This window comes from Archocentrus centrarchus, chromosome 2, assembly GCF_007364275.1.
Source record: "Archocentrus centrarchus isolate MPI-CPG fArcCen1 chromosome 2, fArcCen1, whole genome shotgun sequence".
Classification (NCBI taxonomy): Eukaryota; Metazoa; Chordata; class Actinopteri; order Cichliformes; family Cichlidae; genus Archocentrus; species Archocentrus centrarchus.
This window is the reverse complement of record NC_044347.1, coordinates 28790831-28798342: the sequence shown is the minus strand read 5'-3', so window position 1 is coordinate 28798342 and position 7512 is coordinate 28790831.

The window sequence follows — 7512 nt, the reverse complement described above, 5'->3', positions numbered from 1 at the left end:
TCCCAAGCTCCAATGTGCAAAATCTAACAAGACAAAAAAATAGCAAAAAGTAGCATATAAAAAGGCAAAATATACATTGAGTAAAGGACATGTTAAGTAGGAGACAAAATATACATTAAGTAAAAAAAAAGACATGTTAAGTAAGTAGACAAATATATACACACTAGTTGAAAATATTGCACATAATTAGTAGTGATGAAGTACCGGTAATAATAAATACATAAAAAATTGTTAGCATTTAAGTTATTGCACATAAAAAAATAAAAAGTAGCGGCACAGAATATAATGGATAGTAGTTATTGCACAGAATATAATAGAAAAATAAGTAGCAGCACAGTGTATTTAAATCTTAATACATATTTGTATGTGTGTAGAGAGTCTATAAGTAGAGAATCTGTAAGTGTGAGCAGGTATGTTGTGTGTGTTATTTTAAGTTGGGTAATGGCTTGTGGAAAAAAGCTTTTGCTGAGTCTGGCAGTCCTGCATCGCACGCTGCGGTAGCGTTTGCCAGAGGACAAGAGACAGAACAGTCCATACGCCAGGTGTGTGGGGTCACTGATTATCTTGGTGGCTCTTCTGAGGCAGCGTGACTGGTAGAGTTGTTGTATGGAAGGGAGTGAGGTTCTGATGATTTTTTCCGCCATCCTCACTACGCTCTGAAGGGGTTTCTGGTCTGAGAATTTCCATACCAGACTGGAAGACTGTAGGTAAGAACAAGGGCGTAACTTTGGGTCCAACATTGGGGGGGTTAAGCTCTCTGCCTATTTATTTATTTATTAAATCATTTACTTTTCTAAAAGGATTCAGGAGATTTTGGGTTAATTATTAGAAAATACATTGTAATGCTTTTACTATGTATTTATTTAACTTTATTTGTATTTACTCTGCACCTTCAACAATTAAGTAAAGGTTTACATTTTTCACATTTCTTCCAACAGTAACAAGTATCTTTCATGAACCTGTTTTGTTTTACTACCAATTTTGCAGCCCCTCATTCCACTTTTAAATAAATTGTTTTAATTTGGCCTGCCAAATATAATAAATAAAATATTTTAGAGCAGTCTGTTCTCCACTGAGCATGTGAGAGTTTAATGCAATATTTACTATTAAACACGTTCTGTAGAGAAAAAGGTTTTAACTTGATGTGTTTAAAATATAACGAGTCTCATCCTGGACCTTTCTGGGACTCATCTTCAGTCCTGTTATCAGTACTAATATTAGTCATTACTAACTAAATACATAAAATGTTATGTATGTGTTCACTTGAGTAAAACTATATACTTGTTTAATGAGTTTAGTTTATTACATATTACAGGTATTGTACTGTGCCGCATGTCTTCTTTTTCTTTGACTCATTGTCAGATTAGGAGGAGCAGGTCTAACGGAGCTAAAATACCTGAACCGGTATTCATAGTGTGTCTGATACACAGCGGCATAGTTATTAAATCATCAGCTAACAATACATTTACATTTACCTCATTTTGATTTTTCCGCTTTTTACAAGGGGTGTTGTGCTCTTCATTTTTTCAAACTACACCCGCTGCCCAGCAGCTGCTTCCACAAAGCTGCCGCTTGGTAGAGAAAGCGGGTTGTTGGGTGATACCAAGTTTTTGTGGGGAGAGGGGGGGGGTTACATTACCAAATGATTAAACATGCTAGTAGTTTACCTAAAATTGATAATGAATAAAGAAAAATAACATGTTATTCGTGTAAGATGTTTTTTGTAAATCGAAATGATGTGACCCTATCCCCCCCGCAAATTACGCGCATGGGTAAGAACGTTCTCTGTAGCACCTTTGTAGAAAGTTGTGAGGATCGGAGAGGAAAGGTTGTAGACAGATGTAGACTATTTTCAACAGGTAATACTTTCAATTCAAAATGAGCATAAAAAAATATTTCCATTAAAAACATGATGTCCAGATCTCTGTTTTCATTTGCATTTTACAAAGCATTACTAAAAAAGCTCATTCTGGACCAAATATACCAGTAGCAGTACTATATGTAATCAATCAATAATAATATAACATGTTAATGAGTAACAACAGCATTTTTCAGTGCTCAGTACTATGCTGATACATCCATATTTTAACACACACACACACACACACACACACACACACACACACACACACACACACACACACACACACACACACACACACACACACATACACAGGTCTCTGTGTAAGGTCAAATACTTAATATGGTCTTTTGCCCAGAACACACTGGAGAGATTATATCTCTCAGCTGGCCTGGGAATGCCTTGAGGTCCCCCGAGGTGATGGCTGGTGAGAGAACGGTATGAGCTTCTCTGCTTAGGCTGCTGTCACCACGACCCGGCCTCGGATTCACAACCATGGAAAGGATAAGTGGAAGAAAATGGATGGATGTCCTGGTGAAATTAACTGAAAAATAAATACAATAAAATGGACATGTAAACATGTGTTTGTCTCATTTTAGCTGCATGTTTTGCTCAGCATCTTTGGCTTCCTCCTTCATTGTAATGGGGGAGCTCCTAACAGTGAAAGTTAGTCAAGTCACCATTCACCATTTTTGACATCAATTCGCGGACCGGAAGTGGGCGGGGCCGGATGCGGCCCGCGGGCCGCAAGTTTGGAGAGTTGAGGGAAGACACAGCAAAGAGCGACAGGATGGGTCTACGCTGCCTGCACTTCATTACATGGTCACCCGCTCTTCCACTGAGCCACCCAGGTACCAAAAATAGGACACTTTCATGCAGAAACATCAAACACAGGTTCCAACTGGCGTACCAAATGCTCCCACAGATAAAGTTAGTTTTAAACCAGCTCTGCTACTTTTCCACAGAAGCACCAACCCATGCAATGCCTTAAAAAATAAATAATAAAACCTTGAAATCAATTCTGAATGGGGAGACAAGTTATTTAAAATGAGGAAACCAGACAACCATGAGGACAGGACACAGAGAGACAACTCAGACACGTGGACACAAAAATGGAGACAGAAACACAACGGAGGCAGGAACGCACAGGAACAATAAATGTAAAAGATAACAGGAACAACAATAATAAGACCACAAAATGACCATGACACTGATAGCACAAGATTAGGATGATGCCCTGGCCTCAAAGGTTTAACTGGTGATTCTAAATTGTCCAAGTAGATAAAGTGAAAGAATAAAGCATTATATAAGTGCATGACTACATGTAGCTTACAGTCAAAATCCCTTTGAAATGTAGGTAAGACTAGAAAAGTGTTCTATAAGCACAATTCTAAGCATCAAAAATTATCTGAGACTTTTTAAAAGCAAGACTATTAATGTTTTCACCTGACCTGTGGAAAAACTGCAACACCTTTTCACTTAATTTCTCCCATAAGTCTGTCCATGAGCTCTATGTTAATGAAATTGTAGGGTTTTGTTTGTTTTACAAATTGTGCCTCTGGAAGTTCAATTAACATTGTTAAATATGATAAACACAGCAAACGGTGCTGTGAGCAGCAATAGAGCTCTTTTCTCCCCAGAATATCAGTCTACTCTTTCTCTTCCTTTACCAAAAAGAAAAACAAAAAGCCTCCCCATTCTCTGACCCTACTACCACTAATTATTTCTCAGCAGTCCCTTACAAAATGACTTAACAAAGGGCCACTCTAAACCAAAGCAGTTTCAGTTTGTATGATAATGATTAATCACCTGCACTGTGCTTCAGACATCTTCATATTGCAGTCATCACAGTTTGGAGAATCCAGACAATCCAGGATATGTAGACAGTGTAAAGCTGATGAATGAGAAGCATCAGAACAAACAGATGTGAAACCAGGAAAGAAGCAGAAGCAAGAGCTTCATCTGTGGTGCTGAAGCTACAACACCTTCCCCCTACACTTTCTCTTTTTCTTTCCTCTCTCTTTCTTGCCTGGGAGATAAAATGAAAAAATGAAATATTTTACATCTATTGACTGAGTAACAGTAAAGGTCACACTGTTCTGGATCTGGGTGCATGAAAAGGCGGACATCCTAAACCTATATCTAATACCAGATGAAACAAATAAGTCATATTGAGTACAGAAACAGCATTAGGGAAAGTTATCAATGATCTTCTCATGGCCTCTGACAGTGGACTCATCTCTGTGCTTGTCCTGTTAGACCTCATAACATTTTATTACAGAGATTAGAGCATGCCATAAGTATTAAAGGTACTGCCCTGTGAGGCAGAGTCTTCAGCTTTCAGGCCCCTCTTCTGTGAAACCAGCTCCCAGTTTGGATTCAGGAGACAGACACCCTCTCTATTTTTAAGGTTAGGTTTAAAACATTCCTTTGATAAAGCTTATAGTTAGGGCTGAACCTGAACGTAGTTATACACAACAAGTCCTAGGACAGGTTCGTTAATCATTTGTTATTATTAATAACACAGTGTGCCAGTCTTCCACAGGCACACTGTGTCTCCCTCCCCTCACCCCCAACCGGTTATGGCAGATGACTACCCCTCCCAAAGCCTGGTTCTGCAGGTTTCCTCTTGTTAAAAGGGAATTTTTTTCCTTCTCACTGTTGCCAAACACTTGCTCAAGAGAGGAGCAGAGAGAGGAGAATAGTTAGTAAGCCCAGGTGGCTCCAATTACTCAAGGCCCACCTCTACCTGCAGGAAGCACTGCCCCTGCAGGTCAGAGGAGGGGCCGTGACGTACTATTATCCATTTGTATATTGCTGTGCGTGCATTTCTGTAGGAATTCTGTTGCAGTAAAGCGGCCCAACAATGCAGTGAAGCAACAAAGGAAGGACTCCCCTGGCCTGCAGCATTGAGTGGCAGGGCCGGGAAGCCGTGCCAGAGGCAGAAAATCCAAAGATGATTTGGTCAGAATACAGTTGATTTGTGGTTAGAGTAGACAGATGGATACATAAGAAATGCGTATCAGACACATCAGGTTTTTATTTTGCTGTTTTTCTTTTTCTCCATCAGGGAATAAAAGGCAGAGATGTGCACAAGAATTTCCATTGAATGAGCAAATAATCAAAGAACAAAGCAGCAGTTCACTTCCGTTGCCAAAATGCACGTGTATATTTTTGATGACTTAGGCAGTGAAAGGGTTATAGACCCTAATAGGTTATAGAGACTGATAGCATTAGGCATTATGAAAAGTATACCCCTTCACAACTACTCTGACTGGGGCTTTTTTTTTTTAATATTCCTCCACCTGAATTCTGAAGTTAGGGGCCTGACATAAATCAACCAAATAATAAATCAAAGAGCTGAGTCAAATCAGTATAACTGCGTGCTTTATTGGTATACAGTAAAGCATTTTATAATACAATAGTAAGGCAAATATTTGGTGGAATCTGATATGTTGTGAAATATTGATGTTATTTGAAAAATGAGAATGAAACAAATGTTAATCAAAAACCTGGACAATCAAATTTAGTGTCACAAAAATCTCTTGGATAATGCTGCAAAAACTTGATGCCAAAATAGACATGCACATAATGCGGTGCCACTTGTCACATACTTCTGAGTTGTTAGGATGGACGTCCTGTAGTCCGAACACATTTTAATTGAAACACACCACACAAAACCAAATAACCTTTAACCAAAGGAAAAACAAAACAAAGATTTTGCTAGAATAAAACACTTTCTCCATATAGAAAACAAAGGTTTAGTATGACCCAGGTTTGACAGTAGTGCAAGTGGATTAATTTTGTCTGATAGACTTGGGAGATACATCTGGGCATCCAGCCTGGAGGCTCCTACAGTGCATGTACTGAACAGTTACGGTTCTTTGACATGAATCAACCAGCAATTTATCAATGCGAGGACTGAGAACAGCAGAGAAACTGCCTCTGAATTTGAAAATTCCCACGAGGTAAAGCTGAACAGGCCTCTTAAAATACTGTTTCGTGGTTGAAAGAGAAGAAATCCTCACAATCTAGCAGCCATGTAACACTGCAGTGCTCAGATTCTAATCAGAATAACATTCTTCCTCTTAGAGTACTGCTGAAGTGGGAAAACTGTGATAAAAAAATAAATCCCCTACTTTCCCTTGCATGTATCAGTGCAACAATCAAAATATGTGTGTTCACATCAAGGCCCAATGCAGAGCTAAAGATAATCACTTTTCCTCATGAATACATAATAGAACAAATATTCAGAAGATGATGGCTATACGAAAAACTGATTGGGGGGAGGGAGGGGTAGTCACCTTTATGGCTGAAGAAAAGTCTCTCACCCACTTGAAGGAGACACCAACATGCCCTAAAAATCTTTGACTCCTCAGGTGATGTACATCTGTAGTTTCTTTTCATGGTCCTAACAGGTCTCCTTACTTCTCTCTCAAAATTTTCCTAACATCTCTGGGAGAGAAAGACACAAAAATCAAACCCTCAGTTCTATAACACGTTACTTTGGGTGCATCTTTCCCCTCTCTCATTCAATAAGTTTGAAGTGATTTGTCTCAGTTATGAATCAGGCCTTGTCCTGAAAACTGATATTAATGATGGTGAAGATGAATGGATGGATAAAGAACTTAAATATAGCACAAGCTTTTTCACTCATAAGCCCAAAAAGGGGAAAAAAAGCAGAGAAAGCAATGTGATGTACAACTGTTTTCCCCACAGCTCAGACAATGTGTAAAATGTCAATAAAACCAGAATTCAGTTATTACAAATCATTTTAAACCCTGTGTTGAATTGAAAATAGTGCAAAGACAACCTACCAAATGTTGAAACTGCGTTTTTTTTTTTTTTTTTTTTTTTATGTACTATATGATGATTTTGAATTTGATCCCAGCATAGGGGCATGTGACATCAGCTCTTCTTTTAACACTGTAAGCATTTGAGAACTGAGTTGCTGCAGCTTTGAAAACTTTTAATAGTCTACCTGATGTAGGATTTCTACTGTGACACAGTTTGGGCTTCATCTAATTTCCTTTTTTTTTTTCTCATAAAGCTCCAAATTAGTGTTGTAGTAAGGGACAGGTCTAAAACGTAGGCAGACTAGTTTAGCATTATCTTCCTATGTAGCCATGCTTTCAGAATATGTGCAGAATATGGTTTAGCACTGTTTTGCTTAAATAAGCAATGGACAGCAACACGTGTTGCTCCAAAACCTGTATATATATAAATAGTGTAGTGTATGAAATCCATAAAATCTTCATAACTCGATGTTGATTGCCTCCAATAGTGTAGTGGTTAACACATTGGCTTGGCAAGTGAAAGGTTGCTGGGGACACAAATCCCCTTTGGGTTGTGTCAGGAATGGCATCCAGTGTAGTTGGTTCTTTAATATTACTCAGACTTTTGACATGCAGTGATTAAAGACTCTCCTTGGTTACATCCAAGGAACCTATCATGTCATCAGAATCGCAAGTGTTTGGCATAAGCTTTCTTTAGACCCCGGATTCTAAGCTTGGCCTGTGTGGCAATGGCAGCATTTAGTAACATTTTTTTGCAGCCAGCAAGGAAAGAATGCTCTACTTTTATCCACTAATCATATCATAATATAGAGAAATATTTTGTGGGCCTAAAGTAAAAGCTGGCTTCCAAAACTG